Consider the following 10,642-nt stretch of genomic DNA (forward strand, 5'->3'; position numbering starts at 1 on the left):
CCCTCAGCTCCCTTCCGGGAGGGTAAAAAGCTGACGATCACGACCATCAAGTGATAATGACCGACCCGGTGAATTACACACAAAGTATGAGCGGTATAGTCTCAGGTGATGTGTAATAAGAGATCATCCTCGTGCCAGGATTTCACTCATTTACACTGTGCAGCGTGAATGTAAAGGTATGTAAGTTGAGTTTCTTTGACTCTTACCCTTGGCTCATCATTTTTTTTTTTTTTTTTTTTCATGTTTGTCACCTTCATCTTTCTTGATGTTTGAGGCAGTTTTGCCTTCACTAACCTTTTGTTAGTTAAAGCAGCCTATACCAGTAATATCATGAGTTTTTAATTTTACTTCCCGAGATCCGTTTGATCAAAGAAGTGCCGGTGCACATTTCAAGAGATACTGTCCGACTCCACAGGTGATGGATGTTGCAAGACGTGCATTGATACCAGTCCGCTTTAGAAACCCAGGTTTCATGAGTTGCATTTTTTATTTCATGTTTGTAATTTTTTAAGCATGTCTTTAGCCAGTATTATTATTATTATTATTGTTGTTGTTGTTGTTATTATTATTATTATTATTATTATTATTATTATTATTATTATTATCATTATCATTATTATTATTATTATTATTATTATTAATATTATTAATATTATTTATTATTAATATTAATGTTATGCACATGTAACTGAAATAAAATTAATCTTCCTTGCAATGGGCATCATGGGCTTTACTGACAATTTACAGTATCTTCCGACCCCTCCTGTGCGACACTTTTTCGATCGTGTGCATGGCTTACTGTTCATTTCTTATTCAGAAACTAGTGCCTGCCTGCAAAAAATTTGCGGGACTGACTAACAGCCTTTCCATCACAAAGTTTTTATTTCCATACTGTTATTGAGCCCACAAAGACCAAGTCTGAAGGAAAAGTGGGAAAAATAACTTTCGCATATTTTCGCGTGTCTCGACTTCCTAATATTTCAAGCCGTCGCGTCGCGCACGATCACCAAAATTTTTGTTTGGTATTTTTCTGACACTTCCTGGACCAACCCCTGCGTAATGCAAAAAGAATGAGATAGATATCTATTACCGTTCTTGTGAAAGTTACACACACACACACACACACACACACACACACACACACACACACACACGCAGCTTGACTTCATCATTTTGATATAGTTGTTTGCACTGCCATCATGTTAGTCATCGACAAAAGAAGTTTGCTCCATTACAGTAAACCATTTGATCGAGATGGTGGGTTTAGTGGCCTCACATCAAGATTTTAACCTTTCAGTCCGATGACGTATTTTCTTAACTCTTAAGTTGAATAAAATCTTTAGACGATTTTATTCAACTTAAAGGAAATAAATCAGGTTATGATGGAGTTAATGGTGAACTACAAATCAGGAGGCACCAAGAATGAACTAAAAAATTAATTAAGTCATTAGATTTAGGATATTGAATTGAGCACCAATGCCCTTACAAGCGTGGGGTATCGCTCGCCCTTCATCCTTTGCCATTCCCGAAGCTATAACTTTCTGAACGTAGTCCTTGGACCTACTGTCCTTTGATCAGCGGTCTCGAAAATGCTCCTTAACCGATAAACCAATACGGTGGGTGAAGAGGATGCTTGGGTAGAAACACTGCATATCCGAAACTGAGATGATGGAAAGAAAGGCCATTAATTCTTTGCCTGCGGCGGGTATCTATAAGCTGATTAACATAATCCTTTATGTGCTAGAATTAGATATGTATGTCTTTATATTCGGCCAAAACGCTAATCACGATCGTTTGGACATTACTTGTGCTCTGTGTTTCTCCTGAGCACTGTGACATAGCTGAAATACAGGCAGTCTCGTGACATTTGTTTTTTTTTATAACTTTTACGAGGTTATTATAAGATCAGTATTGAGTTTTAAAAATTGGTATATCAACATGGAGCCAATTACCAACCAACGGAGAACTACAGTTACCGTACCGACGATCTTATGGAGAATTATGAGGGAGACCATTTTCGCCCATATCATCAGTAATTATAGATCTGTAATGGCGGAGAACTGGACCCATGTTGATATAGCATTTTATTTTTCATATTAGCACTGGAATAACGCCAGTAGTTTCCCAAAAATGTATAACGCAAAGTAGGTGATTCGTAGTCAGATGGTTCAAAGAAGTCTAAGCATATCAGGGTTGGGCTTAATTTTTTAGGGGCTCTGGAGATCTCGTAACACAGCTCCCTCATTGATTCATTCTGTTCATTGCACTTTATTATCCTCTTATAAGATACGGATGCAAAGTATATCAGTACTAAAACTATATAAATAACATTCTAAGGCTTGATATTCAAAATAAATCGCGAAAAATGAGGTACAGTGTACTACGAAGTCTCCTCAGCCGCTCAACATGCTTAGGTGTGGTATACCAGATAAACCGCTAAGGCAGAGGTGCTACGAAGCCTCCTTTGCCGCTTGCAATACAGTTTATGATCAGGTGAAGTAGCCAAGAGTCCTGCAAGACGAATATTGAGAGGGATGTGGTAGGGAGGAATGAGAGGAGCCTTGGGGATGGGATTAGGTGCTGAGGGTTCCAAGGTGGCTCTGTAAGTCGTAGGTTCCAAGGCGGCTCTGAAAGTCTTGTTTATAAAGGCTCATAACCAGTCTTCACGATAACCAACCCCCCACCCCATCCCCTGAAAGGAAGATGGTGGCTTACGAGAGAAGGGTAACTTTAGCCTTCAGTATAGGATAACATTTCAGATGAGCCCATGGTTACAATAACAAGAACACCTTCTACTAATGCTACTATACTACCACTACAACTACAATAAGCAAGTTTCCATTACAGTTAACATTAGAAACCAGTAGATTTTCGTACTTTTTTAAAATTTGCTTTAGTCTGGTTAAACTTAGCAGCTGTATGAATGAGAGCAAACTTATGTACAAACAATCTTAAACTAAACTGAGGCACAGGAGGATTAAGGATACCGCCCTGGGAATGAAGATGTATTGATCCCCACCCGCACACATTGTCACTGTTTCTCTTATATGACCACACTAGATGAGGGGATGGAGGCCGCGGAATGGAGGCTGGGTGGGGGAAGGCAAAGAATGGCGTGTAAAAGTTGAAGGCAGGGAGAATTGGGGCAGGGAAATATGGGGAGAGAGAGTGAGGGGAGCTGTACCACGGGGAGAGTAGTATTGGGTGGAAGGATGGAGCGGGGGCGTGAACGATTTACTGCTACAGTGAGTGAGGGGAATTGGGTGGACGGCAAGAGAACTGACGACATGGAAAGATAACGAAAAACTGTGTGAAGAGAAAGAAGTGTGAATAGGGACTGAAAGGGAAGTGTGTGGAAAAGGGGAAGTAGGATACAATGTTGGCTTATTCAGAGAGAGAGGAGAAACAATGTTAGAGAGAGAGAGAGAGAGAGAGAGAGAGAGAGAGAGAGAGAGTGAGAGAGAGAGAGAGAAATTTCTCATCTATCTACATAAATGTATGTCTGCCCATCTATCTATCTCTTTCTATCTATTTATACCGGTGTATATGCTTTTGCGGTGTAGATTGAACTATGAAGTGTGTAGGTATTCTTATATGGTTAAGTAAGTAGACATACATGCACATATGGCCTTCGGGTCAGTGGTCAATAGCTTCCCCCCCCCAAAAAAAAAGTCATATGTATACCTGCATGCATGCGTTGTCTGCAATCAAACTGCACATTTCAGAAAGTAAGGAAAATATTACTGATCTCACGAAGTTATGAGTCTGTTCGGCAAACTTATCAGTTAAGGTGAAGGTCATTCGTATTTCATGAAATGCACAATTCCTGTGTGTGTGTTTCATGAGATCCACGGAGAGTTCATCTGTCAGCAAGGACAGTACTGTTTTATGCAAATTAACCCCTTGAATCTGGCGATGATTTTTGTATTTAATTTATTCTATTTCGAGACACTTTTGTTTAGCTTAGGATTTTGTTTTTACTGGCGCTGTTAGACATAACCTTCATCAGTTCCTTCACTACAGGAAGTCTCCCCTAAGTTGAAGAAGATCGTCAAGGGTAAACAAGTAAAATACGTCGCCAAATCAAAGGCAAAACGAACAAATATGTTCATCGACTACGTACCTGTGCCATGCCGGAGAAACTCACAACAACAACAATTGAAATAATCTATGGTTTCCTACGTGACCTAAATAGAACCAAATTAGTCCAATGGTTAAGTCAAGCGTCTTCAGGTACTGCTATATTCATTCGTTTATGTCATATCAGCCGTGTAGCCTACACACCCAGTCACAACAAACAAGGTCTCTTTATGTTAGTCCAGGTCCAGTCAGGTCAATTTTGGTTCACTACAGTCTGTTCAAAACCACTCAGGCACAGTCGGGGAGATGGTGATCATATGGTTAAAGAAATATTCTGTTGTCTGAAAGGAAGCGAGTTCGATCCCAGGCTAGAGCAAGACGCAGTCTAAAGGTCTGAATTTCGATAAAACAGAATTCCTGATCTTCTACAAGACCCACATGTCATAAAGATACCCCCGCTAATTTTGTCACTCTTGTTCTGAATGAAGCAGACATAGCATCAACCAATAGGAGGCTATTCAGTGTGGTCTCTCGTCAAATAGTGGCTGTATCTCATAATATGAGCGGCCTGGCCCGACCCAGCCCGACCGTAACACTCTTGAGAAGCTTATATCTCAACAACCACAGGACCGACCACTGCGTGGTTTGCACCATATGATAGCCGCATTCTTTAAGATTTGTGTTTGACATGTTTCATCACAGCCCGGCTGTGCACGTGGCACGTGACACGCACCAAATGCTTCATGTCGAAAATCTTCAAAAGAGGGCCACAGGCCAGACAGTTTGTCGTAAAGGCATGAAACAGTCCAATATACTACGTGTGTGTGTGTGTGTGTGTGTGTGTGTGTGTGTGTGTGTGTGTGTGTGTGTGTGTGTGTGTGTGTGTGTGTGTGTGTGTGTGTGTGTGTGTGTGTGTGTGTGTGTTTTGGGCAGCCGAAACTACACATTCAAATCGCACCAAAATTGGCACAAAAATCGCAAAAAATTCGCTAATGTGAGCAAACTTGATCCCATCACGATTGAAAAACTTTTACTATATTTAATGAGCGATCACGTTTTGACCAAAAAACACATCTCCCGGCGCCCAGCATAGGATCTCCGTATAATGTTTTGCCCATAGCTATAATATATTATAGCAGCGCGGGAGCCCTCCGCAGGAGCAACCGCAAGGGGCCCGAAGAGCCCACAAGCACTTGTAGTATACTATAGAACTAGCCGTTTTGTGTGTGTGTGTGTGTGTGTGTGTGTGTGTGTGTGTGTGTGTATTTTGGCCAGCCGAAACAACATTTAAAACGCACCAAAATTGGCACAAAAATCGCAAAAAATTCGCTGATGTGAAAAAACTTGGTCCCATCACGATTGAAAAACTTTTACTATAACGGTATTTAATGAGCGATCAAAGTTTGACCCAAAAACTCTGCTCCCAGCGTAAGTGCGTGAAATTAGGGTTGCATTCACCGTAGAGTTTTTGATGGCTTTCTATAAACGTGACTCGGATAACCTGAAATGATCGCAACGCGCACGCGAAGAGCGAGGAAACGAGTGAGAAGCACGAGGAAACGAATGCGAAGAACGAGAAAGCGAGCGCGCAGCGCGGCAGCCCTCCGCAGGAGCAAGTGCGAGGGACCCGAAGGGCCCACGAGCACCTGTATACTCTAGAAATCCTCAGGGGGTAAGGCGACATTTCAGTGCTTTCGGATTTAAATGGCCTCGCTCGTACCTCGCGAGAAGGGCGTTTTACTGGTAAATATTAACGCCGAAATGGTGCCATGTGAGGGTGCTGGGCCTCAGGGAACAGACCGTCAATTCAGTGTCTAGCTCCGGATATATTAAAAAAAAAGGTCCATTCATACCGTTTAAATTTTATCCGAGTCTTTCACATCCAGTACAGTCCGGCTCAGATCAGTTCAGGTTTGTTCAGACAGGAATCAGTGCCAGTACTGTGAGAATGTTTTTCAGCTGTACTGCAGAATTCAAGACATCTTTGGCTCGGTCCAATTTGAATCTTTATCAGGTTTTTATCAGTCTCTCTCTCTCTCTCTCTCTCTCTCTCCACACACACACACACACACACACACACACACACACACACACACACACACATATATATATATATATATATATATATATATATATATATCGATCAGCCTGTCTGTCCATCTGTATACGTATACATGTCGATCTATCTGTCTGTCCATCTATATACAGTATATATGTCGATCTATCTATTATCTATCTATCTATCTATATTTATAGATAGATAGATAGATCTGTCGATCTGTCTGTCCTAGGTATCTATCTATATCTTTCTGTCCATATGTCTGTCTATAATCCTGATTCTCATTCTTCCATTCTTACCTCTTTGTCACTTGTCGGTCATTATCCAGTACCTTCGACTAAAAAAGAGAACGTATACAGTTGCATGGAACAGCAGGTATCCAAAGCTTCGGCCTCTCTCAGTTAGGTATGTTAACACCTCACGAAGATGACGGATCTTAATTTAAATCGCCACCAGCAGACAAGTTTACTCATCACTGGAAGGACATTTAATAGCTGAGGGTATGAAGTTGGCTGTATCTTACTCCTTTAGTTCAAAAAGTCTCTTACTTAAAAAAAAAAAAAAAAAAACTATTCGAAAGAAGAATGAAAAAATCATGTAATGCAAGGAGTTACTGTAACATGGCCAAAAGGTAGTGAGACCAAGGACGAGCCAGGATATTAAAATTGTGCTTAGATGCCTAAAATGTGGCTTTACACACTGTCTCATATTTACTTTCCCGTATTGCCACGCACTGTCATACTGGCTGTCACAAAATCTCTCGTTCTCACTTGGTCACTAATCTCTCGTTCCCTCACTCTCGCTCCATTTCTTCCTCCCGATTTCTTTCACACCTACTCTGTCACACTGGCTCAGACTGATTAACCTTCACACTTTACTGATTCTCTCATTCTGATTCTCCATCACAAACTTGCTGTCTCACGGTTTGTTTCACCCAGTCATTTCCATATTTTCATAGTCACTCACTCTCATAATCACTCTCACTTAAATCTGAATTTTCGCAGAGTTGGTTTGACCACAGTTCAGGAAAGCTGCGCATGTACTTGAGATGGAGATGAACTTTGTGAAAAAAACACACACACACACACACACACACACACACACACACACACACACACACACACACACACACACACACACACACACACACACACACACACACACACACACACACACACACACACACACACACACACACACACACACAGATATACATGTATGTATGTATGTATGTATTTGTATAGCTTACATGATGATGTAATTTTTGCAGGATTGGGGATAACAGTCTTCATCCGATTTTATCTCAGGAGAATGGTCGCATATACATGACATTTTTTCAGCCGGTCTCTTTATTGAATGTGGTGTACCAGACAATCTAAACATTGTTGCTGTCATTTAACCCTTGCTCACGCTTCATAACCCAGACAGGTAACCAGAGGTAATATATACTCCTACTGTGTGTGTGTATTAGGTCGTCAGCTAGCGATCAGGTGGGCTGCTATGTTCTACATCCCTCTGCCTTATGTTGCCCCCAGACATTGGTCGAAGGTGGGTCCACATTGTTTCATTCCCATTCACATCCATACCTAGGCTCGTTCGTGTGTGCCTTGGAGTTATCACAGGTTCCTAGTACAGAGTGCAAGTGTTAATGAATGCGATAATGACAAATGACAAGTGCATACTGCATGATTTTAATGTGGAAACTTACAAGACATTAGAGAAAAAAAAAAGAAATATGGAAAGGTATATACCGTAAACGAGCTAGGTGGGATTTAGAGAGAGAGCATGCAGCCTGATGGTAGAGGGCAGGGTTACATGAAAGCGATTTGTCTGTGGCCACTTCCTCCTAGATTAATCCATCTGTCTACATAGATACAGACAGGCAGACAGTAATCCACGATTATGAACATCCGGAGACACCAACAGTGACTGCACAACAATGTGAACTCCATTACGGTGAATAATACCCATTTTCTTTTTGAAATTTCCTCTTCAGACGTTTATGTGTATTTTCTGGAGCTGAGCTGCTGTCTGCAGTATTACAATCTGTCTCTCATGGACACGATCCGTTCGTTCTTAGTAGAGTGATTTTTTTTATAATGCAGGGAAGAAGGACCCAAAGACCAGAAGCCGGCAAGATTGTCCCTCCAGAAAAAAAGAAAAAAGAAAAAAAGAAGAAGATAAAAGAGAGCCGAATTGTAGATATGTTCATTTCGAGATACCAGGACACACTACGTTTGAAAAACAGGAGATCATGAGCAGTAGGAAGTACAGACTGAGGAAGACAGTACCAGAGTTGACCGGTTGCACACATGAAGGACTAGGAGTAACGGTTAACTCTTGCATTAGAGAGTGGGGCAGAAAAAGGATGTGAGTTTGTTGCTAGCTGGGTGTTACGCGCCCCTCGTAGGGGTGGAAGGATGCAAGCAGACACTTCAGAGGAGCAGTGACCATTGAAGTTCTGAGAGAAAAGAAATAAAGATGCAACAGTGCAGCGAAGACACAAAGAACAAAGGAAGTCAGTAAGAGGAGAAGAGTCAATGAGACGGAAAATCTTTGAGAAGAGCAGTATGTGGGGAGTCTCCCCGCACATGAGGTTGCATTCTACACAGGGTAGAATAAAACCCGCGTATAAAGCCAGCAACTATGCAGGGGTAAAAAAGGTTCGAGGTCGTCTTAGCACAACTAGTCTTTTGGAAGCGGATTTTACAAGTGAAGTAACATGATCTTTCCAAGATAAACCCCGAGAGAATGAAATCCCAAGTATGTTTAAAGAAGATGCAAGATTGAGTTGGATACTGTTAAAAATCAGACGATACTCTTGCAGAAGATTTTGACGGATTCAAAAAGACATGAACTGAGTTTTCGAAGCAATAAAAACAAGATTAGGCTACTTTTACCCCAGTCATAGATATGAGCCAAGTCAGAGTATAGATATGCCATAACTTCATCCCATGTTTGCTGAACTGCTGAGATGGACGCTGTGGGATGCGAATGGAAAGGTGAAGGGTGGAGTTATCAGTGTATGAGTGGATAGGGATAGATGTACAGTCTCACCAAAAAGTATCCGAACACCTGGGTCCGATGGATGTGAAATGAGCAGAACTTGGAGTGCCATCTTGGAATGGTTGGAATGCCTGATTTTGGAATGATGCACTCTGAAGCAATTGCGCTGGTGTATTTTGCGCTTGTGTATGATGCGGTAACTATTACTGACATGGATACACACGAGGAGAGCTGTTTTCAGATTTTCCGATCATACATTTAAAAATGCATGGTGTTTACAGTGGTCGGATACTTTATGGTGTGACTATACAGCTGAGAAGGTCGTTGATGAATAGAAGAAAGAGAGCTGGCGATAGGACAGAGCCCTGAAGAACACCACTACTGATAGCTCTAGGAGAAGAACGGTGGCCGTCTGCAACAGTAGCTACAGAATGACCACAAAGGATGCCAGACATGACGGCACAGATAGAAGGATAGAAAATTTGAGAGAGCAGTTTGGAAATTAAAGATTTTTGCCAGACTCGATCGAAACCATTTGAGATGTGAAGTGCAATGGCAAAACTTTCGCCAGTGTCCCGAAAGGAGGATGAGCAGGAGTCTGAAAATTAGGTGAGAAGATCCCCAGTGGAGCATCCCAGCGGAACCCATACTGACGATCGGAAAGAAGGTTGTAATAGAAAAGATGCTTTGAAATTTTCTTGTTAAGAATAGATTCAGAAACTTTTGAAATACAGGACTTTAAAGCAATTGGGCGATGGTTAGAGGGCTGGGAATGGTCACCCTTCTTTGGGACAAACTGAATGAGAACAAAGTTCCAGCAAAAAGGAGAGGTACGAGTTGACAAACAATGGCGATAATACAAAATAATATCTACATTTTTCTTATAAATTTTGTTTTTATTTTCTGAATGCTTGGAAGGAGGTTAGTAAATTAGTTTCAGGCTTAAGAGAAAGTACAATGGTTCAGTACCTTTCTTGTAATGTTGTAGTTCATTACATGCCTGACAGCCACCTTTTTAACATATACCTTTAAGGTATGTTATACCAAGTTACTTACAGTGCTACGAATAGATATGTTTCCCCTCCAAGGTTAACAGGTGAGGCACATTGCATCTCTTACAATCTCCATAAGCAGAATTATGTGTAAAAAGTGCCAAACGAACCCAAATTAAACACCCGATTCCAAACCTTATCGCAGGCCAGCATCTGTGATCTAATTAGCCCAACATTGTTCCGAATTATTCAGCTGCATCATATAAGAGATTGAATTAATACCGGTACCCTCTTATTAATGAGAACATTTTGCTTTTGTTATGGTTTGCACACTGGATGGATACCATATTGTGTTTTCTCATGTTCTTTCTCCCTGCCAAACACTTTTCAATTTGATACCTTTCCTTTATTTCTTCACTTATTCGTTTTCAAACCTGATACAGTAGTTGCTTGGGCAAATAACACTAGGCACTTTTTTTGTTGTTTTCATTACCTTTAATCATTT

The sequence above is a fragment of the Coenobita brevimanus genome, chromosome 6 (assembly GCF_032717465.1).
Source record: "Coenobita brevimanus isolate Jiangsu-jjx chromosome 6, ASM3271746v2, whole genome shotgun sequence".
Taxonomy (NCBI): domain Eukaryota; kingdom Metazoa; phylum Arthropoda; class Malacostraca; order Decapoda; family Coenobitidae; genus Coenobita; species Coenobita brevimanus.